The sequence below is a fragment of the Ovis aries genome, chromosome 4 (genome assembly GCF_016772045.2).
Source record: "Ovis aries strain OAR_USU_Benz2616 breed Rambouillet chromosome 4, ARS-UI_Ramb_v3.0, whole genome shotgun sequence".
Classification (NCBI taxonomy): Eukaryota; Metazoa; Chordata; class Mammalia; order Artiodactyla; family Bovidae; genus Ovis; species Ovis aries.
This window is the reverse complement of record NC_056057.1, coordinates 71,250,256-71,274,506: the sequence shown is the minus strand read 5'-3', so window position 1 is coordinate 71,274,506 and position 24,251 is coordinate 71,250,256. Positions and strand designations below refer to the sequence as shown.

Here is a 24,251-nt window from a genome sequence, read left to right as displayed (position 1 = left end):
ACTCAACAATTCTATTTCTAGAAATGTATTCTAAGAAAATAAAACAAATACAATATATATTTAAATGTAAAATATATATACATTTAAGATTATTCAAAAGAAGCATTATTTGCAATACAGGGATATTAGAAGTAACATGTGATGCTAAAATAGGGTTGGTTACATTAAGAGAACTGTGTGGTTATATCATGAGGCCTGTATAGTTATTGAGATGATGCAGTTTTGTGTTTATAAATATGAATAAATATTGTGATATGGTATTAACCTAAAGAAAATACGGCTATGCATATACCAACACAAAGAACAGGATGCAGGCCAAAGTACTAGCAGTGGTTATGTCTGAGCATTGCTGTTTCATTGATTATTTGAATTTTTCCAAATCTGGATTTCCAATTCTTCTACAATTAAAATGTGTAGTTTATGTAATTTTACAAAGGGGGAGAACTTTAGGTATGTAACTGTGCTGCATATTCTTTCTTACCTTCTCGCCTGAAAGAATCAGAGACCAGTTTGATGTCCAGGTGGCACGTGAATAGTTGCGTTGAGCCCTAGTGCACACCTGTGAGATGCACAGATGGGAGCAGCTAAAAGAACCTGTGGCCCAGAGGAATGAGCAACAATCCCAGAGTTAGTCTTTGTTCTACCCCTGCTTCCTCAGGGCTTTGGACAAGTCTCTTAACTGATACCTCTAATATTTTTCGAAAGCAGATTGAAAATAAATCATTATAAATAAAATCAGTTATTTACTTCCCTGAGTCTTATTTCTCTTTATTTACTAAATGGGAATATAATGTCTGTTTTTCCCATTTGGCAGAGTGGCTTTGAGAATCAAGTGAAAGGATAGGAAAATATTTCTAAACATTTCAACATCATCATTTCAAGATGACAAATATGCACATTATGATACAATGTGGAAAATGTTTTCTTATCAAAATAAGTGAAAAAGAAGATGTCACATCCTTGCACATGCATGCTGATCTTGTTCAGTCACTCAGTCATGTCCAGCTCTTTGCGACCCCATGGACTGTGGCACTCCAGGCTTCCCTGTGCTTCACCACCTCCCAGAGCTTGCTCAAACTCATGTCCATTGAGTCACCAATGCTATCCAACCATCTCGTCCTCTGTCCTCTTCTTCTCCTCCCACCTTCAATCTTTCCCAGCATCAGGGTCTTTTCTAACAAGTCAACTCTCCACATCAGGTGGCCAAAGTATTGGAGCTTCAGCTTCAGCATAGGTCCTTCCAGTGAATATTCAGGACTGATTTCCTTAGGCTGGTTTGATCTCCTTGCAGTCCAAGGAACTCTCAAGAGTCTTCTCCAAGACCACAGTTCAAAAGCATCAATTCTTCAGTGCTCAGCCTTCTCTATGGTCCAACTCTCACATCCATACACAACTACTAGAAAAACCATAGCTTTGACTATACAGACCTTTGTTGGCAGAGTAATGTCCCTGCTTTTTAATATGCTGTCTAGGTTTATCATAGCTGATGACACTGATGTAAAACAGGTGTTGGGGTAGAACAGTGAGCAATATTTTTGAGGTACTTTATTGAGATAAAATTTACTTACAATCAAATGCCTAAATCTTAAGTTTACAATTACAGCTCAATGACTGCTTTCACAGGGATACAACTATCAGACCATCACCCAGATCAAGGTAGAGAACGTTCCTTTCTTCCCACGGAGTTCATTCATGGGCATTTCCAATCAAGCCTCACCCCTACCCAGAGGTAATCTGACCTTCATTTTAACCATAATGTTAAAGTTATAAGTTGTTCAGGAGTTACCTGGAGGTCCAGTGGTTAGGACTCTGTGCTCTCACTGTTGAGGGCCTGGGTTCAATCCCTGGTCAGGGAACTAGGGTTCCACAAGCCTCGCAGAAAAGGATGTTCAAAACTCATTCAAGGTCATTTGACGTAGAACCTGAATTCCTGGATTCATGCCTGAGATGCCCTTTCCTATGGAGAAATCACAAATGCTTTTAGTTCCTCCCATTCCTCATCTGTTTAACCAGAATGATAATTCTCCCTCAGCATTCATGGCTGTGGGGAAATTTAAAACACCATGAATAAGTCCTGCTGTATTCCTGCTCATAGGAGGCACTTCATAAACGTCATTGCTTGTGTATTTTTCCTGTAGTGATTAGTGTTCCAGCTGAAGTCTTGGGTTTGGATCTCTGTTGCCTCCCAACCCAGCTGAGTGACCTTGGTCAACTTTTTAAAAAAATAATTGTGTTATTTATTTAGCTGTGCGGAGAGCAGGGGCTACTCTTCATTGCAGTCAGAGGCTTCTTATTGTAGTTTCTCTTGTTGCGGAACACAGACTGCAGGGCATGAAGGCTTCAGTAGTTGCAGGATGTGGGCTCAGTAGCTGTGGTTCTTGGGCTCTAGGCACAGGCTCAATAGTTATGGCCCACGGCTCAGCTGCTTCACAGCATGTGTAATCTTCCCGGATCAGGGATTGAACCTGTGTCTCCTGTATTGGCAGGATATTCTTTCCCACTGAGCCACCAGAGAAGCCTCAACCTCGGCCAACTTTTAATCTATCTCTTTCTCAACTTCATTGTCTGTGAATTAAACACCTTATTATTTTCAGAATACATAATGTGCAGAGAAACCTGCAGGCAAAAATGTTTTTAAAGCTGGAGCTAAGGCACTATTCTGAACCCTGGGATGCTCTTCCAGGTCACTGTTTAAACCCTTTCGCAAATGTGCTCAGAGGACCTTGAACACAGTGGATTAGTGACTGAAGTAAGATCAGCTTACTTACAGTAAGCTTACAGTAAGATCATGTCCAGGTTTGACCTTTACACCACCAGGCATCTCTCTTCATAAAAGAACAATGAAAGCAGAAAATGCTCTATGGAAATCACTGTCAAATCTTTCACTGACAATTTTTTTTTTAAAGAATGACAATTTTGTCTCAGAGACTATATAATTCCTTTTTGTTATCTTGTCATCACATACTTTTAAGCCAACTTAGTGTCATCTATATCCATGACAACAGCTGTCAGTGCCTACTTCTGCCTTCACCATGGAAACCTGGAAAAAAACAAACATGATTGAGAGAAAAATTCCCAGAACACTGGATTTAATACAGAGTAAAAAAGGTAAGCTTGGCAAAGACAATAGCTATTAATATAGCACCTTGATAGTGACAGCAAAGTGGAGAGACTGAGTGTTTACAGTATATTATTAAAAGGAAAAGCAAGAAAAGTTGTGCTTAGGAGCATTTCTATTAACACTTTTATTTTTCAATTCCAAAGGTAATTCTTATTCATTCTAAAAAAGAGCCAATATTGAGAAAAATTCATTATGTGAATATTTTGATATATATTCTTCAATCTTCTTCATGCACACTTTAAAAAATCTTAGAATATAAAGTTTATATCTGTTAGATATAAACTCACCTGTGCAAGAATCATAACTCTTTAAACTCTTTTATATAAGTGAATTAATATTTTTTTCAAGCCCCTTTCCATCTAGGAGTAGAAACTGACTCTGTAGATTAAATATCCTTCCCCTTTCTCTGCCGAAGGCTGGGGGAAGAGAAGAGAAGACTAGTATCTGGTCTGAGCTCATTTTCATCTATCTACATTGGCCTCTTCACCTTTTGAACCTTAAAAATCTTTCCCTCTTCCACTGAGATGATGACTACACATACTGAATGGGAAGAGAGCAAGTGATTCAAGGAAATATGGGGGACCATTTCCTAACATCCCCAAAATGTGATTACATACTGTTTGGCTGACATTATTCTCTCATATGGATATTATAATTTACTTAACTACCTTCTCTTATTAGGCATTTTAGTGGGAATTTTTGTTTGCTTCCTTTGTACAGATTCCGTCATGTGAGATTGCTGCATCGTGTGCTATGCTAATGTTTAAGGAATTGGAAACAAAGCGCCAAATTATCCTTGTAAGGACTGTAGGAATTTACCCTTCCATCATACGTATGAATTATTTGTACATTCCACACAATATGATTTTGATCTTTCTGAATTGAAATAAATCATAAAATTGATATATGCTAATTTAAAAAATTAAGCAATGCCGAAGACCAATTAGCAGAAAGTGAAACCCTGCTTCTCCCAACTCTACTCTCCACTTTTAAATCAATACCTGTCTAGGATTTTTTTCAGATACTAAGGTCAGTTCAGTCACTCAGTCTTGTCTGACTCTTTGTGACCCCATGAACCACAGCATGCCAGGCCTCCCTGTCCATCACCATCTCCCGGAGTTCACTCAAGCTCATGTCCATCGAGTCGGTCATGCCATCCAGCCATCTCATCCTCTGTCGTCCCCTTCTCCTTCTACCCCCAATCCCTCCCAGCATCAGAGTCTTCCAATGAGTCAACTCTTCGCATGAGGTGGCCAAAGTATTGGAGTTTCAGCTTTAGCATCAGTCCTTCCAATGAACACACAGGACTGATCTCCTTTAGGATGGACTGGTTGGATCTCCTTGCAGTCCAAGGGACTCTCAAGAGTCTTCTCCAACACCACAGTTCAAAAGCATCAATTCTTCAGTGCTCAGCTTTCTTCATAGTCCAACTCTCACATCCATACATGACCACTGGAAAAACCCAGTAAGGCAGAGATAGGTAAATGATAGATAGAGAAAGGGGGTGGGGCAGAGAGAGGCAGAGACATATATAATATAATGTAACACAGAGATACATATATTTAAAAAATAGAAACGTATATATTATTTTATAACTACTATTATAAATTGATTCATCCAATAAATATTATTGAATATCTACCATGTGCCAAACATTGTTTTATATACTAGATATTTTTCTATATCAATAAATACAGATCTGTATAATCATTTTAATGGTATTCCATGCTATAATACACCACAAATGGAAGACAAATTCTCTATTATTATCATTCAAAGCTACATTTAATTCTTATGCAACCATCTCTGTATATTTGGATTATTTTCTTAAATTTCCAGATAGGAAATGCTGAGGCAAAGGACATGCACATTAAAAATGTTCATACATATTCTCAGATGTATCCCCAGAGAGATGGTTAATTGCACCAGTAGTGTATGAGAATTTTTGTTTCTCAACATCTTTACCAATATATGCACTCTTTACTTTTTAAATTTTTGCCAACAAGAGAGTCAAACAAACAAAATAAAATCCCCCAACTTGCTATTCTATTTTGGTTTCAATTAGTTCAGTTCAGTCACTCAGTCATGTCCAACTCTGCGATGCCACGGACTGCAGCATGCCAGGCTTCCCTGTCCATCACCAACTCCTGAAGCTTGCTCAAACTCATGTCCATCAGTGATGCCATCCAACCATCTCATCCTTTGTCATCCCCTTCTCCTCTTGCCTTCAATCTTTCCCAGCATCAGGGTCTTTTCCAGTGCATCAGGTGGCCAAAGTATTTGAGCTTCAGATTCAGCATCGGTTCTTCCAATGACTGATTTCCCTCAGGATTGACTGGTTTGGTCTCTTTGCAGTCTAAGAGACTCTCCAGAGTCTTCTCCAATACTACATTTCAAAAGCATCAATTCTTCAGCACTCAGCTTTCTTTACGGTCCAACTCTCACATCCAAACACGACTACTGGAAAAACTATATCTTTGACTATATGGTCCTTTGTCAGCAAAGTAATGTCTCTCCTTTTTAATAGGCTGTCTAGGTTGGTCACAACTTTTTTTCCAAGGAGCAAGCATCTTTTAACTTCATGACTGCAGTCACCATCCACAGTGATTTTGGAGCCCCAGAAAATAAAATGTCTCACTGTTTCCATTGCTTCCCCATCTATTTGCCATGAAGTGATGGGACCAGATGCCATGATCTTAGTTTTTTGAATGGTGAGTTTAAAGCCAGCCTTTTCACTCTTCTTTCACTTTCATCAAGAGGTTCTTTAGTTCCTCTTAGCTTTCTGCCATAAGGATGGTGTCATCTGCATATCTGAGGTTATTGATATTTCTCCTGGCAATCTTGATTCCAGCTTGTGCTTCATCCAGTCCAGCGTTTCTCATGATGTATTCTACATATAAGTTAAATAAGCAGGGTGACAACACACAGCTTTGATGTACCCCTTTCCCAATTTGGAACCAGTCTGTTGTTCCATGTCTAGTTCTAACTGTTGCTTCTTGACCTGCATAGATTTCTCAGGAGGCAGGTCAGGTGGTCTGGTATTCTCATCTCTTTAAGAATTTTCCACTGTTTGTTGTGATCAACAGTCAAAGGCTTTAGCATAGTCAATTAAGCAGAAGTAGATGTTTTTCTGGAATTTACTTGCTTTTTCTATGAACCAACGGATGTTGGCAATTTGATCTCTGGTTCCTCTGCCTTTTCTAAATCCAGCTTGAACATCTGGAAGTTCTCAGTTCATGTACTGTTGAAGCCTAGCTTGGAGAATTTTGAGCGTTACTTTGGTAGTGTGTGATATGAGTGCAACTGTGTGGTAGTTTGAGCATTCTTTGGCATTGCCTTTCTTTGGGATTGGAATGAAAACTTTTTAATTAGTACTTATTCCTCTATGCAGTTGAGAGAGCCAACGAAACTTCTGAGCAGGGAAGGACTTTGCTCATCAATGTGAGGACTGGAGTTTCAGGAGCAGACCTGGGAATGGGGAGACCTGATGAGAAGTACTGAGGTATGAAGCAGACTGTGAAGATGAGATTGACTTCAGGGCAGTCAAAGTCAATTAAAATTATCTGGATGAAATATCAAGACAGTGTGGTGTGATGTGATTATAACTAAGAAAGATCAAACTTTATATTTATACAAATATAAATTCTTTATCCTTTATATTGTCCTTCGAGAAAGAATTAATAAAGAGAGGATGATATGCATGATAAATCTGGGTACATTTAGCCAGTTCTATGGAGAGAGGGAATCTGACCCTAATGCTCAAGAATGAATGAATGATCTGCCCCAGTGTACCTTGGGGGAGAACTAGATAGTTCATTCAGATTGACCATGACCTGGATTTTTTTTTCAATTCATCAGAATAATTTTTTTCCCCTGGAGGAAATCATGTTCATCATTAAGGAAAAAAGATGAAACATTACTAATGTTTATACAGTGAAAACAAGCATTCTTGTCTTAAGATGGCCAGAATTAGAGATTACTTTCCTTCCCTCTCTGGGTATAATAATGATAATAGATCACATATTTCTAGTGCTTACTGTGTGCCAAAAACTAAACTTCCTTCATATATTAACTCATTCAACCCCCACCCCCCACCGCACACACAGCTCAGAATATTTTCAGTTTATGATCTCATTTTTTAGATGAGAACACTGTATCACAGAGTTCAGTAACTTGAACAACATTGCAGGATTTATGAGCAGTGGATTTGGGATTCAAACCCAGATGGACTGACTTCCCAGCCTATTTACTTAATCTGATCACACTGCCCAAAGTACTTTTCAAGGTAGAGGGACGTTTCTGGACACAAAGAGACAAAGGTCACTAAAAGGGCTTTACCTTATTCCCTATCATAGGGATGCTAAGCAGATTTCATCTACCTGACCTCAGAGCTGGTGAGGCTCCCTGACTGGTACAGGTGGACCCCAGCGGTTTGTCCATAGCTACCCATTATTACCATTTCTCATGTACCCTTCATGGGTTATAGAAGTATATGCATAGTGTTTCTATATAACTTTTAACAAAGTGGTTAAAAATTCACCTTGGACATTATTATTTTTCAATTCATAACTAACTCATTCTTTTTTTATCAGCTGATATTCCATTTCTTTATTTAACCAATTCCCTGGTAATAGATATTTAGACTGTTTCTAAACAATGCTCCAGTGAATATCTTTGCGTATATATCCTTTGCATAAGTGAAAACCACACTGTATTCCTAGTTGTGAAATTATTATATCAAAGAGTATATGCCTTTTAAAATTTAATAGATTGTACTTAATTGCTCCCCAAGGTACACCAATTTGCCATTGCCATTGAAGTGTATGAGAGCATCCAGTTTGTGGATTAAATATAGTTGACCCTTGCACAACTCAGAGGTTATGGGTGCCAACTTCCACAGTCAAAATCCACCTATAACTTTATAGTCAGCCCTCCATATAAATGGTTCCGAATCCTGGAGTTCAATGAACTGCAGATCATGTACGTATTTAGTGGAAAAAAAAATCTTGCATAAGTAGATAGCACAGTTCAAACCAGTGTTCTTCAAGGGTCACCTGTAAATATACCTTCTGTCTGACCCTGCACCCTGACCTCCAGAAATCCATACCCTGATTCTATGCTTCTAGGAAGACTTTTGGTCAATAATTCTGCCCCCTGGGCAGAAGAGGAATACAGTGATAGAGGACACATCTATTCCTTTCATTGGATGGTTACGTCCTCTTCACTGTAAAATTAATGAACAGAAATTGTATGGTTAACTTAAGTCTGTTTGCTTAATTCTGGCTTATGGACAAAAGCAAATTTCTAGAGCCACAAATCTGTGCACGAGACCCCAAAATGCTGTGACCACATCAAGCACTGGTCAACACAGATGGGACCTTATGCTTCCAATGATAAGGCTTAAAATGAACATTGACTGGGGGCAGATGGCAATAGAACATGTAGAGCCTTGAAAATCACTGAAAGGACTTTGGCTTTTACTATGTGGATTTGAAGGACTGCCATCAGAGGAGGATCTTTAAGGGGAAAAATTCGTCTTTTCACTGGTCCTCCAAAGGGGTTTTGTGAGAACTTGGTTATTGGTGGCACATTTTTAAGCCCTCTACTTGCTTGTTCTTTCAAGTCAGAAAATAAATCAATCAAGATTTTACATGCGGTATCATTTAGATTTGGTGCTTAGGTTGTATGGCATGGCGGTAGCTGGATCTGCCCCACATAAGAAGATGAAGACCACGCATCACTTTACAGGGAATTTCATCACTGTTCTGTTAGGACCAGCAAGGATTTGGTCTTGAGTTATCAGTTGGACCACTTGGATTTGGGGCTGGATAATTTCTATGCTTTGTTTTCCTTGATTTCCTCTCTTCTGCACTCCAAGAAGGTAGTTAGGCTCTTTAAGTGTCCTTGTCTTCTTGTGTCTTTTTTTACCGGACTTAAAGAAAGAAACTTCTTAAAAATGGCTATTCCTGCCTTTTGTGAAAAAATTATGCTAGGAATCCAGGAGTGGGCAGGGAGGATGATGGATCGAGAATAGATCCTGGGAGAGGTAGGCAGCAGGCTCAAACTTGGTAGTGTTCCCAGTAGGGGGCAGGCAAGCTAGACCCAGACACAGAGATCTTAGCCTCTGCAGGGAATCTCTAACTTTGCAGGGTGGCCAGAATGAACAGGGACCTTGTGCCTTGGAAATGAGGATATGAGTGGTGACTGATGGAATGGATATGAGCTAGAAGTCTGAGGTCTTCTGTTGTTTTCTAAATGCCCTAGAGCTCTCTAGACTCCTGTGTGGAAGGTAAGGGAACCCCAGGAATGACTGTGGTTGAATTTCTCACCAGCCTGGTGGAATGAAGATTCGATAATAATTAGATTTAGAAAAAGAAATGCAATACTTTGTTCATAGTCTTTTAGCAAAAACAATGCATATTTTTGATTGCATCACAGCAGAAGGTCTCCTTATTTTGTTTGATTAATTCTGTTTATACAAGGATCTAGTTGAGTCCCTTAAGCAAGTTACTTAAACATCCCATGATTCGAAATTCTCATTAATAAAATGGGGGAAATAATGGTACTACCTCATAAAATTTTATAATGATTAAATAAGTTAATTTACACAAAATACTCAAAATAATGTCTAGTATGTAATGTTTGTTGTTATTATTATCCTCTATTTAAGCCATTCTTTACAACCTCCAGACATCCTTTTGATCCACTGTAATAAATAATTAAAAAGTATATAACTCCATTGCTAACACTAGCAAAGGGGTACTTTTTCTGCCCCCTTCTGATGTCTATGTCAGAAGCTTTCTCTATCCCTTTTACACTTTAATAAAACTCTATTATGCAAAAGCTCTGAGCAATCAAGCCTTGTCTCTGGCCCTGGATTGAATTATTCTCCTCTGGAGGCCAAGAATCCTGGCGTCTCTTGCAGTTCCGCAACAACCTTTCATCTTGGGCCTCGTCTGGGATTCTTCAGGAAAAGAGAGGAGCAACCCCACGTCCAAGGAGCAGTGGCTGTGTGGGCGCAGGAGGGCCGAGAGGAGCTACTCCATGTTCAAGGTCAGGAGGGGCGGCCGAGAGGAGATACCCCTCGCCCAAGGTAAGGAGCAGCAGCTGCGCTTTGCTGGAGCAGCCGTGAAGAGATACCCCACATACAAGGTAAGAGAAACTCAAGTGACGGTAGGTGTTGCGAGAGGGCATCAGAGGGCAGACAAGCTGAAACCAGAATCACAGAAAACTAGTCAATCTAATCACACTAGGACCACAGCCTTGTCTAACTCAATGAAACCAAGCCATGCTGTGTGGGACCACCCAAGATGGGTGGATCACGGTGGAGAGGTCTGACAGAATGTGGTCCACTGGAGAAGGGAATGGCAAACCACTTCAGTATTCTTGCCTTGAGAACCTCATGAACAGTATGAAAAGGCAAAACGATAGGATACTGAAAGAGGAACTCCCCAGGTCGGTAGGTGCCCAATATACTACCGGAGATCAGTGGAGAAATAACTCCAGAAAGAATGAAGGGATGGAGCCAAAGCAAAAACAATACCCAGAAGTAAGGTCCAATGCTGTAAAGAGCAATATTGCATAGGAACCTGGAATGTTAGGTCCATGAATCAAGGCAGATTGAAAGTAGTCAAACAGGAGATGGCAAGAGTGAACGTTGACATTCTAGGAATCAGTGAACTAAAATGGACTGGAATGGGTGAATTTAACTCAGATGACCATTATATCTACTATGTGGGCAGGAATCCCTTAGAAGAAATGGAGTAGCCATCATGGTCAACAAAAGAGTCCAAAATGCAGTGCTTGGATGCAATCTCAAAAACGACAGAATGATTTCTGTTCATTTCCAAGGCAAACCATTCAATATCACAGTAATCCAAGTCTATGCCCCAACCCGTAACGCTGAAGAAGCTGAAGTTGAATGGTTCTATGAAGACCTACAAGACCTTTTAGAACTAACACCCAAAAAGGATGTCCTTTTCATTATAGGGGACTGGGATGCAAAAGTAGGAAGTCAAGAAACACCTAGGGTAACAGGCAAATTTGGCCTTGGAATACGGAATGAAGCAGGGCAAAGGCTAATAGAGTTTTGCCAAGAGAACACACTGGTCATAGCAAACACCCTCTTCCAACAACACAAGACAAGACTCTACACATGGACATCACCAGATGGTCAACACCGAAATCAGATTGATTATATTCTTTGCAGCCAAAGATGGAGAAGCTCTATACAGTCAACAAAAACAAGATTGGGAGCTGACTGTGTCTCAGATCATGAACTCCTTATTGCCAAATTCAGACTTAAATTGAAGAAAGTAGGGAAAACCACTAGACCATTCAGGTATGACATAAATCAAATTCCTTATGATTATACAGTGGAAGTGAGAAATAGATTTAAGGGACTAGATCTGATAGATAGAGTGCCTGATGAACTATGGACAGAGGTTTGTGACATTGTACAGGAGACAGGGATCAAGACCATCCCTGTGGAAAAGAAATGCAAAAAAGCAAAATGGCTGTCTGGGGAGGTCTTACAAATTGCTATGAAAAGAAGAGAAGTGAAAAGCAAAGGAGAAAAGGAAAGATATAAGCATCTGAATGCAGAGTTCCAAAGAACAGCAAGGAGAGATAAGAAAGCCTTCCTCAGCGATCAATGCAAAAAAATAGAGGAAAACAACAGAATGGTAAAGACTAGAGATCTCTTCAAGAAAATTAGAGATACCAAGGGAACATTTCATGCAAAGATGGGCTCAATAAAGGACAGAAATGGTATGGACCTATCAGAAGCAGAAGATATTAAGAAGAGGTGGCAAGAATACACAGAAGAACTGTATGTACAAAAAAGATCTTCACAACCCAGATAATCATGATGGTGTGATCACTCACCTAGAGCCAGCCATCCTGGAATGTGAAGTCAAGTGGGCCTTAGAAAGCATCACTACGAACAAAGCTAGTGGAGGTGATAGAATTCCAGTTGAGCTGTTTCAAATTTTGAAAGATGATTCTGTGAAAGTGCTGCACTCAATATGCCAGCAAATTTGGAAAACTCAACAGTGGCCACAGGACTGGAAAAGGTCAGTTTTCATGCCAATCCCAAAGAAGGGCAATGCCAAAGAATGCTCAAACTACAGCACAATTGCACTCATCTCACACGCTAGTAAAGTAATGCTCAAAATTCTCCAAGCCAGGCTTCAGCAATACGTGAACCATGAACTTCCAGATGTTCAAGCTGGTTTTAGAAAAGGCAGAGGAACCAGAGATCAAATTGCCAACATCTGCTGGATCATGGAAAAAGCAAGAGAGTTCCAGGAAAACATCTATTTCTGCTTTATTGACTATGCCAAAGCCTTTGACTGTGTGGATCACAATAAACTGTGGAAAATTCTTCAAGAGATAGGAATACCAGACACCTGACCTGCTTCTTGATAAACCTGTATGCGGGTCAGGAAGCAACAGTTAGAACTGGACATGGAACAACAGACTGGTTCCAAATAGGAAAAAGAGTATGTCAAGTCTGTATATTGTCACCCTGCTTATTTAACTTATATGCAGAGTACATCATGAGAAATGCTGGGCTGGAAGAAGCACAAGCTGGAATCAAGATTGCAGGGAGAAATATCAATAACCTCAGATATGCAGATGACACCACCCTTATGGGTGAAAGTGAAGAGAAACTAAAAAGCCTCTTGGTGAAAGTGAAAGAGGAGAGTGAAAAAGCTGGCTTAAAGCTCAACATTCAGAAAATGAAGATCATGGCATCTGGTCCCATCACTTCATGGGAAATAGATGGGAAACGGTGGAAACAGTGTCAGACTTTAGTTTTTTGGGCTCCAAAATCACTGCAGATGGTGACTGCAGCCATGAAATTAAAAGATGCTTACTCCTTGGAAGAAAAGTTATGACCAACCTAGATAGCATATTGAAAAGCAGAGACATAACTTTGCCAACAGAGGTCTATCTAGTCAAGGCTATGGTTTTTCCAGTAGTTATGTATGGACGTGAGAGTTGGACTGTGAAGAAAGCTGAGCACCGAAGAATTGATGCTTTTGAACTGTGGTGTTGGAGAAGACTCTTGAGAGTCCCTTGGACTGCAAGGAGATCCAACCAGTCCATTCTAAAGGAGATCAGCTTTGGGTGTTCTTTGGAAGAAATGATGCTAAAGCTGAAACTCCAATACTTTGGCCACCTCATGCGAAGAGTTGACTCATTGGAAAAGACTCTGATGCTGGGAGGGATTGGGGGCAGGAGGAGAAGGGGATGACGGAGGATGAGATGGCTGGATGGCATCAGTGATTCGATGGACATGAGTCTGGGTGAACTCTGGGAGTTGATGATGGACAGGGAGGCCTGGTGTGCTCCAATTCATGGAGTCGCAAAGAGTCGGACACGACTGAGTGACTGAACTGAACTGAACTGATTTAAGCCATTAGAATTCTTATTATATCCAAAATTGCAAATTTTTGGCTTGATGAAAAGAAGTGGTGGGAACTCACTAGGCTGGTAGCTCAGGTCTGGCTTCAAGTCATTTAAAGCCTGGTACAGTGGCAGATCTTCCCTGGTGGCTCAGAGGTTAAAGCATCTGCCTGCAATGCGGGAGACCTGGATTCAGTCCCTGGGTTGGGAAGATCCCCTGGAGAAGGAAATGGCAACCCACTCCAGCATTCTTGCCTGGAAAATCCCATGGACAGAGGAGCCTGGTGGGCTACAGTCCCCGGGGTCACAAAGAGTCAGACACAACTGAGCGACTTCACTTCATAGTGGTAGATGTGTGATAGATATTGCTCGAGCTAATCAGTAGCTGGTTCCTTGCTGGGCATTTGGGAAACTGCACTCCCCAGTGAACCAGTGAAGTTGCTCAGTCATGTCTGATTTTTTGCGATCCCATGGACTGTAGCCTACCAGGCATCCATGGAATTTTCCAGGCAAGCGTACTGGAGTGGGTTGCCATTTCCTTCTCCATGGGGATCTTCCCAACCCAGGAATTGAACCCAGGTCTCCTGCACTGCAGGCAGACGCTTTACTGTCTGAGCTACCAGGGAAGCCAAAGTCTGGTACAGAGAATTTTAAAGTCAGCTTAACTCAATCTACAGTAACAAGCCTAGAACTAGAAGCGAGACACATCAGACACAATGAGTGTGCATTGTACTCAGGTCTTCATTTCTAAGTTAACTAAATATCATTCTCCTGGAAAAGGAATCAAGGCTCCTTGAGAAATGACTGAAACAGAGGTCCAGGGTGGAGAAATTACCTTGAACTTCTTATTGCACTGAAAAGTAAGAAAATCCTCAAAGAATTATGGGGAGCATGTCAAAAGGGCATAAAACCAGTATTGAGGGGTTTCCCACTGTACAATACGTAATAATACATGCTATAAAAATAATTTTGTTTTTTTATAAATAATTACATCAGATTTTAACATAGTGAATAAGGAATCTTTGAGTCTATTGTGATAAAAAAATGGATAGACAAATGGAGAAAGTAAAGCTCTACCTTTCAGTATATGCCAACAAATAAATATAGAAGGAATGTTAGAATAATAGTAATAAATGATTCAGATAAGAATAATCAATAAATCCTAAATTATATGGCTGAAAGTTGATGAGGAACAGGATATTTAAAGTCTCTTTTCACAAACTGGTAATTGATTACTTGTTAATTAATAGCACAGAATATTTACTAATTAACTTTACAGTGGGAAAACATGGGAGACATTAACTTAACCAAGTGCTAAGTAAGTGCTTGGTTAAGACATTAACCGAGACATTAAGTTAAGACATTAACTTAACCAAGTTCCATTACATCACAAGTAATGGAACAAATAGACAATAGGCACCTTCTGATATGTTACACTGAGAACACATCATTACTTGTGTATTTTCTTTGTCAGCAGTACATACCTTGAACATAATTATGGGGAATTAGGCAAATCCAAATTTAAGCACAACTTTCAAAGTAACGAAACTGTTCTTTTAAAGTATATCAAGGTCATGAAAGACAAACTGTTCCAGAATAAAGATTCAGAAGCATAACAGTAAGTGCAATTTTAACCTTGAATTGGATCTCAGACCTTAAAGGACAGTATTGGGATTAACAGTGAAATCTGAATGAGGTCTGTGGATACATGGAAATATAATATCTATGTTAATTTTTTTGGTTGTATGTAGTTATGTAGAAGAGCATTTTTTGTTTTTAGGAAACATAACCTGAAGAATTAAGAGATAATGAAATTTCATGTTTGCAACTTACTCTCAAATAGTTCGGAAAAATATGTATGCAGTACAAAGATAATAACAGGCAAATAAGATAAAAGCTTATCAGTTGGGGGAATCCAAGTAAATGATATATAGGAATTCTTTCTAGTGTATGTGCAACTTTTCAGTAAACTGAAATTATTTAAAAATAAAAAGTTAAGACAATGTTCAAAAAATAGGACAAATCACCATGACAATAAGAAAATTTTCCTAAGCTTTCAAGAAATAGATCATTTCCAGTTTAATAAAAGACTTCCAAAGAATACAAAGGGAAGAAACAGTCCTCAACCTTGATACCTAAACAAAATAGGATAGTAGAAAAAGGGGAAATTACAGCCCAATCTCATGCATGAACATAGGTGAGAAACCCTAAAAAATATATTAGTAAACTGAACACAGCAATATGTAGAAAAGATAATACACCTAAACTAAATTCAGTTTATCCCTGGAATACAAGTCCAATCTAGCATAAAAAGTTTTATAAATGTAGGGGACTTCCCTGAGGGTCCAGCAGCTAAGACTTCATGCTCCCAATGCAGGGGCTAGGGTTCAATCCCTTGTCAGGGAACTAGATCTCACATGATGCAGCTAAGACCCAGAACAGTCAAATAAATAAATAAAAATAAATATTATTTTTAAATTTTTATAAATGTAGTTCATAACATTAATAGATTAAATAAGAAAATCACTATATTCTCAATAGTTGTAGAGACAGCACTTGTGAAAAAAGAACCTTGGCAAACCAGGAAACAGAGTGAACTTTCTTTAGCCAGATAAAGAGTATCTACAGAAAACCTACAGTCAAAATAATCCTAATTAATAAAACATGAGAAATGGTCTCCTTGAAAATCAAGAACAAGAAAAAGAAAAATCTACACTATTCTATTTTACACTGTACTAGAGTTTTAGCCATTGAATTAAGGAAGGAGGAGGGAGAGGGAAGAAGAGGGGAGAAAAGGGAGGAAGGGAAGGTAGGAGGGAAGGAGGGAAGAAAAGCAGGCAAGTATTAGGGTTAGAAATGAATAAACAAAATTGGTTTGATTCATAGATGATCAATGTCTACACAAAAAAACCCAAGATTATTCAGACAAATTAATAAATTTAGTAAGATGGAGAGATACAGAGCCAATATACAAAAAATTCATTAAATTTAGATACCCCAGCCATAAAGAAAACAGTTTCCAAAATGCCATTAACAATAGAAAGATAAAGACCCTAGCAATGAGATAGGTTGAGACCTGAGGCCCTTTACCTCAGTGCTTGCATCTGAACAAAGATCTCCTTCAGCAACAGAATACAAACCAACCATAGGAGACTAAAAATCCTGCCCGCAGGCGGAAGTGAGGCACGTTATGAACAAAAGGGCGTGTTAATATACTAAAGGGCCAAGACCCAACTGCCACTTCTAAGGTGCAGGAAGAATGATGCAGGACAGTATTCATAATCTCTGCACACAGCACCACCAAGGGGATGGGCAGACTGCCAAAGCCACCCCTCACACCCACCCCACAAAACACCCACCTCCGCCATCTCAGCATTTAAAGGACCAGCTCGACCAGCTTGCCTCCCCTGCCCCCCACCAACATACACACAGGAGCAAGGGCACCTATTCCTTATTCTTGCTCCTGCTCCCTCAGCTCCATGAGTCCCAAAAAGCCTTGACTGAGTTCCTTATCTGGCCTCTTTTCAATTTCTATTGATACAAAAGTCTAAGAACTCAGGTCTCTAATAGTAATAAGTATAGTAGAAATGGGCAAGACATTAAAGAATGCTTAAATAAATGCAGATACATCCATGTTTCTGGGCAGGGCTATACTATCTTAAAAGCACAACTTAAGAGCATAAACTCTGGATCCAGATTGCGTTTGATTCAGCCACTCTGCAGCAGGCAAGTTAATTAACCCCTTAGTATCTCCGTAATAATAGCAATTAAGTCACAAGGTTAAGAGGATTGCACAAAACAATGCATATGAGATGTTTAGAACAATACCTGCCACATAGGAAATCTTTCAGACCACATGGTGAACTTGGGGTGGAAGTCAGGGCTTGTGGACCAAAGGAGCAACGAAGTAAAAGCATAGTCCCCTGACCAATGTGTAGTGGGCTCTCAGTTCTTACGTGAGAAAATGAAATACCCTTTTACCTTGTCTAAGTCACTCTTGTTTGGGATTTTCCTTCCCTTATTCCTGAGGTTTATCCTGACAAATACACTGGCCAACTCAAGCACCATGACCAAGCCCTAGTCTTTTGTCCATCCTCCACCACAGCCGCTCTTCCAGCCTCCCAACAGCTGAGGGAGTCCACGTGGGCCACTTGGATCAATAGGCTGTAAGAGGAATCTCCAGAAGGTTTCTGGGAAACTCCCCCTCTCCTCAGAGGCAAAAGCAGGAGGACAATAGAGCTTCTGGTTCTGCTGTCATCAGCTCCTGTCCTAGCTTGGGTTACCCTAGGAGTAAACTCTGAAATAAGGGTGTGAGCATCAGTGGTTTCTTTGGAAGATGTTTCCAAGAAACATTGGTAGAAAAGTGGGGAAGAGAGACCAGGAAGGCCAAGAAGTCAATAAAAGATGAGTTCTCAAAGCAAGTCACTCAGTGTGGGTAATTGAGACCTATTTCCCCCTGGGGAGCAATGTAGAGCCTTCACTTTAATGTGATCACCCCTTTCAGGGTCAAGGTAACAGGATTTACTCACCAGCTCTCATCAACTATTACTTGAGTGCTGTTCTAGGAGGTTTTGGTGGCCAGAGAAAGATCTCAGTGGGGAATGGGGTGGTGGAAGGGTGCTGAAAGTTGGAATCTGGGCCAGCATCCCTGAAAATGGAGTATGCCACAGAGATAAGGGGTGACTACCTCTGCTACACAGAATGTGCTCACTCTGCCTTACAACCACGATGGGAAGGCAGATCGAACTCAAGAGATGTGGCCCCAGAGCCTTGGTATCAAAGAGTTTCTGAACCCAAATAACAAAGCCCTACCTCAGGACTATCTATTGATTGAAAGAAAAAAAGAAACTCCTCTTTATTAGGCCACTGTTCATTGGATCAAATGCATTCTTAATGCTTTTTCTTGGTGTACTCAGGAATGCTTAGGTTAATCTCAGTGGGGTTAGGGTTTTGGAAACCAAAGGAAAACATCTATGGATGAGCAAGGGGTAGGGAGAGAAGAAGGAAGGATATGAGCTAGTATCTTTAAACCATCCTGCCTCGGTGGTTCATGATGGCTAGAACTTAGCATGTGGAAGCCAGGCCTGCATCCAGGGTAACTCCCCAGGCCCAGCTGTCACCTCAGTGTGCAGTCCTCTTGCCCTTAGCAGTTCTTGTCCAGCTCACTGATAGAGACCTGAGCACTGACTAGAACTGCTTCAATAATTCAAAACAATTCTGAAAAAGTCTGAGAACAACCTAAGGATATAATTTGTTTCCCGGACCATACATGTTGTGTTTAAACTGCTGCGGAGAAAAAGCTGACTGGATAGGAGTGCAGAAAAAGACGACTTAGAGACACAAGGAAAGAGAGATACTTTCTGGAGCGAAATTACACAGCCTACTCTTCTTTCTTCCTTAGCTCTCTTGGCTTCTTGTATTTCTCTGTCAGGATTAACCCTATGGTTGCCTGCACTCAGTGCCTGAACTTTCCCTTTTAAAAGTTGCTCCTTCATGACTGGTAGAAATTAATCTCAGCCTTGATATAGAAATATTTAATCATTAACTTGTGATTATTAAATTAACATTTGTGTCTCTAATTAGATTATTAGCTCCATGAGGAAATGGACAATATCTAGTGAACCAACTAGTAGACTGACAGCTAGTAGGTGCTCAAGAAATACATATTGATTGAATTAATACACTTTAAGAAGATAAATATAAACCAAAGCAGGGGAAAAGAAAAGGGTCGCAATGATCTATGGCTGTGGGTTTACTCTGATGGCCTTACTTACACAGAGGGAATTGTGGAAAACAAAGAAAGATATTTCAATATTTAGAAAAAAATAAGTACAGAGGTGATGTTTTCTAATTAGGGTATTGATACACAGCTGGAGTGTATTCATTTCTGTATAGGAAAAGAACTCCAGAACAGCCTGAACTGGATTCTTCTTGTTCACACTAATTTCCAGGAAAAGTGAATCACAGTGAAACTGAAGAAAGAGAAATATTCCAAATGAGGCAGTGGAACAGAACAGACTGTGATTAGCTCTGTCTCAATATTGCTTCACACAATTCAATGCTACTTGTATTGTTAATTTCATCTTCTCTCAATTGGAAATTGAACCGGGCTCTCTAGATAATAAGACTTAAAAAAATTCCAGAACCAAGCTATTATCTCTTCAGTGCTTGACCATAGTGTACCTGAGGAAGAAAAGAAGAGACTCTTTCTTTAAAGGACTCATATCTTTGGCTTGATGCAAAGATATAGGCTGTTTGTTTTCTTTTTATATAATTTGTGGAGTTTTCTTCATTTCCCTTTGCTTAATGAAATAGATATTACGGGAAAAATCCACAAAAGCTATCTCTATTCTTGACACAATTCTGTTATTTAGTTGGAAAGATATTTCTACGGAAAGAAAGGCCACTTTGTGTATTAAAAATGTACTTAGAATTTTTTTTAATCAGACATAGTTAAGTCCCACAGATATGGACATGATTGTCATGAAGACGTTTATCCACGCTGATCTGTAGATACAGGAGGCCCACCACGCCCTCCACACAAGGCCGCATGGGGAAGGACCAGGGACAGCCAGGTAACAGGAGAGTGGGAGAGGGCAGAGCCTGGCTCAGAGCCTTGTTGAGATTCTCTCGGGAAGGAATCCGCCAGGCAGAGTAGGTACACTGAATAGATAGTTTAAATAATTTCAGCAGGCTCTGGGCTATTTACAGCTTCCCAGGTAACACAGTGACAAAAAATTTGCCTGCAAATGCAAGAGAGGAGAGTTTGATCCCTGGGTTGGGAAGATCCCCTGGAGTAGGAAATGACAACCCACTCCAGTATTCTTGCCTGGAAAATTCCATAGACAGAGGAGCCTCAGTTCAGTTCGGTTCAGTCTCTTAGTTGTGTTCTACTCTTTGCGACACCATGGACTGCAGCACGCCCGGCCTCCCTGTCCATCACCAACTCCCGGAGTTTACTCCAACTCATGAGTCGATGATATCATCCAACCATCTCATCCTCTGTCATCCCCTTCTCCTCCCCCTTCAATCTTTCCCAGCATCAGGGTCTTTTCAAATGAGTCAGTTCTTCGAATCAGGTGGCCAAAGTATTGGAGTTTCAGCTCCAGCATCAGTCCTTCCAATGAGTATTCAGGACTGATTTCCTTTAGGATGGACTGGTTGGATCTCCTTGCAGTCCAAGGGACAGAGGAGCCTGCTGAGCTACAAAGAGTCAGACACTAGACTGAGCACACCCACACAATGGGCTATTTGGGCAGTCTCTAATTTTCAGCACCTGACCCTGGGGCAATTTAAAGTGAAAGTGCAAGGTGCTTAGTCGTGTCCGACTCTTTGTGACCCCATGGACTGTATAGACCCTCCAGGTCAGAAAACTGGAGTTGATAGCCTTTCCCTTCTCCAGGGGATCTTCCCAACCCAGGGGTCTAGCCCAGATCTCCCACATTGCAGGCGGATTCTTTACCAGCTGAGCTACAGGGAAGCCCAAGAACAATGGAGGGGGTAGCCTATCCCTTCTCCAGCGATCTTCCCGATCCAGGGATCAAACAGGGGTCTCCTGCACTGCAGGCGATTCTCTACCATGAGCTATGAGGGAAGCCTGGGGCAATTTAGGGCAGGAAGAATACTGGCTTGGTGTGTGAGAGTTTGATAAACCAGAGGGTTAGGGCTTGAGCTCCGGATTGGTTGGTTCATTTGTATATTAAAGGCGTACTTGCAGGGGAATCATTTGCTTTTTCTAGGAATTAGCTGGCCCAGGTTAGGGAGGTGGGGAGGGATAGTCTCTCCAGGATCAAGACCCCAGGAGAATAAAGAATAGAGAAAATAAGGACTTACCTGGTGGTCCTCCAGTGGTTAAAACTCCGTGCTTCCATTGCAGGAGATATGGGTTTGATCCTGGATTAGAGAACTAGGATCCCATATACCACAAAGCGTGGGCAAAAAAAAAAAAAAAAAAGAGGGAGAGAGAGAAAATAGGTCAATACACCTTAGGATCAGCTGTCTGGGGCTTTCTTAGCAGGTTTTAGGTTTTTGCTTTTTTTTTTCAGAGCGTTCCTTTCAGCTTCCTTTTTTCTTTCCTTTCCTTCCCTCATCTCCTCCCCCTTCCATCCTAGTGAGTATCAAGGCCTACTCTCTCTGTGTCAGGCATTGTGTCTGGAGCTACAGATGTCTGCAGGCACAGGTCCTGTCCTCAGGAAGCTCAGAGTCTAGTGGAGTGGGTGGACGTCAGTCTTGTGAGGCTGGAACTACAGGGATCTTCTCCGACTTGCTTTCAAAAAGTTTTCCTCTCTCTTTGCTGGTGTTGTCATATCTATCTCTAACATTTCCTGTCCCTTTTTGCTTTCTGGGCTACCACATAGTGAAGAATTGCAGTAGATAAAAGGAGAAGAGGTCTGGCTGAATTTTAAGGGGCTCTTATCTGTGAGGTGTTGGGCTTTCGTAATAGGGTTGTACATTCTTCATAATAATTGTGGAGTTTGTTGCAAGCAATTGTGCTGGCCAGAATTTTCTAGTGAGGGGAGTGTTATTGTTTTCTGCTTCATCTCACCTGGAAAATATATAACATTCTTGGAGAAGGAAATGGCAACCCACTCCAGTGTTCTTGCCTGGAGAATCCCAGGGACGAGGGAGCCTGGTGGGCTGCCATCTCTGGGATCGCACAGAGTTGGACATGACTGAAGCAACTTAGCAGCAGCAGCAACATCCTCTAAAGATATCAAGCAAATGAGTTATTGCAGAGGCAAAGTAACGTGTAACACTATATATCCCCCGTTTGACGTTTATGTACTTTGACTACTCCCATGGTGGGGGCATTGAAGGATAAAGTAAGATGGTGCCTGGCACGTGGGACACAAATTCCTGGCAACTGTTTTCAGAGCCAGTACATTTTCTCGGTATCCCTTGACCTCCCTGTGGGCCAGAGCTGTAGCTACCTCAAGAGCCCTGATTTTGTTTGTTTGTGGGTATGAAATTCCCTTCATCTAAGTGTATCTTAAATTTGATTTCACTCTTGAATGATCAATTAGCTGGATTAAAAAAAAATTCCAGATTGTCATTTGTTTTTGCTAAGCATTTCCGGTATCTGTTGCTGGTGGTGAGATTAGTGAAGTGAAAGTTGCTCAGTCGTGTCCGACTCTTTGTGACCCCATGGACTATACAGTCCATGGAATTCTCTAGGCCAGAATACTGGAGTGGGTAGCCTCTCCCTTCTCCAGGGGATATTTCCAACCCAGGGATTGAACCCAGGTCTCCCGCATTGCAGCCACATTCTTCATCAGCTAAGCCACAAAGGAAGCCCAAGAATACTGGAGTGGGTAGCTTACCCCTTCTCCAGCAGATCTTCCCAACCAGGGTGTCCTGCATTGCAGGCGGATTCTTAACCGAAGGTTATAGTCAGTGTAAATAATTCCTGTAATCTACTTTTTCTCTCTGGCAGCTTCATAGATTTTCTTTTATCTCTGCTGTTCTAGAATATCATTTTTACAACTCTAAGTGTAGGTTTAGTTTTATCTTTCTTCCTGGATTTTAGAGTGAACTTTCTATGTGAAGAATCATGACTTTTAACAATTCTGGATGATTGCAGCTGTGAAATTAAAAGATGCTTACTCCTTGGAAAGAAAGTTATGACCAACCTAGATAGCATATTGAAAGGCAGAGACATTACTTTGCCGACTAAGGTCCGTCTAGTCAAGGCTATGGTTTTTCCAGTAGTCGTGTATGGCTGTGAGAGTTGGACTAGAAAGCTGAGCGCTGAAGAATTGATGCTTTTGAACTGTGGTGTTGGAGAAGACTCTTGAGAGTCCCTTGGACTGCAAGGAGATCCAACCAGTCCATCCTAAAGGAAATCAGTTCTGAATACTCATTGGAAAGACTGAAGCTAACCCTGAAACTCCAATACTTTGGCCACCTGATGTGAAGAGCTGATTCATTTGAAAAGACCCTGATGCTGGGAAAGATTGAGGGCAGGAGGAGAAGGGGACGACAGAGGATGAGATGGTTGGATGGCATCACCGACTCAATGGACATGGGTTTGGGTGGACTCCAGGAGTTGGTGATGGACAAGGAGGCCTGGTGTGCTGCGGTTCATGGGTTGCAAAGAGTCAGACACAACTGAGCGACTGAACTGAACTGAAACATCACTTTACAACCTTTCAATCCAGTGTCTCTTTTTGGAGTACCACTTGTGTGTGTTTTGGACTCTGTCAATGCTATTAGCCACATCTCTCAACTGTCTCTGATACATCCTGGGCAAATGCTGCAACTATGTTTTCCAGTTTAATAATTCTCTCTTCACCTGTGTCCAGCCTAGAGTTTATCTCGTGCGTGCATTGAGATTTAAATTTCATTGAGTATACTTTTCCCCAGAATTTTTATTCGCAATTTTTTAATACCCAATTGTTCTTGCCTTTCTTCTGCCCATTTTGTATTTATGATATCTTTTTCTCTAATGGAATTACTTATTTGTCTTTGTTAACATGCTTAGAACATGCATTTTTTTTTTTTTTTGGTGCAGCTTCATCAAATGCCATGGCACAGAATAACATGAAAGGACTGTGAGAGTTTGGTCAATGAGCATCTCAGTGAGAACCAGTGGAAACTAGAAATCTAAAGCTTCCTCAAATATTTAGCTCTGAGTAAAATCTCTGGTTCCTTTTTTAGCCTGGCATGGAGGCAGGAATCAGACTGTGGGAGAAGGCATTAACAGGCATTTAGTAATGCC

At 40.7% G+C, this 24,251-nt stretch overlaps 1 long non-coding RNA gene across 1 annotated transcript; it reads right to left on the bottom strand.

The window, feature by feature from the left end:
* Positions 1-9: 9 nt before the first annotated feature.
* On the bottom strand, positions 10-22,234 carry LOC132659742 (uncharacterized). The gene is made up of 3 exons (XR_009600499.1): positions 22,080-22,234; positions 21,368-21,440; positions 10-3,040 (listed from the first exon to the last, which is right to left on the bottom strand). It is a non-coding gene; the product is annotated as an uncharacterized LOC132659742 (long non-coding RNA).
* Between the last annotated feature and the right edge of the window lie 2,017 nt (positions 22,235-24,251).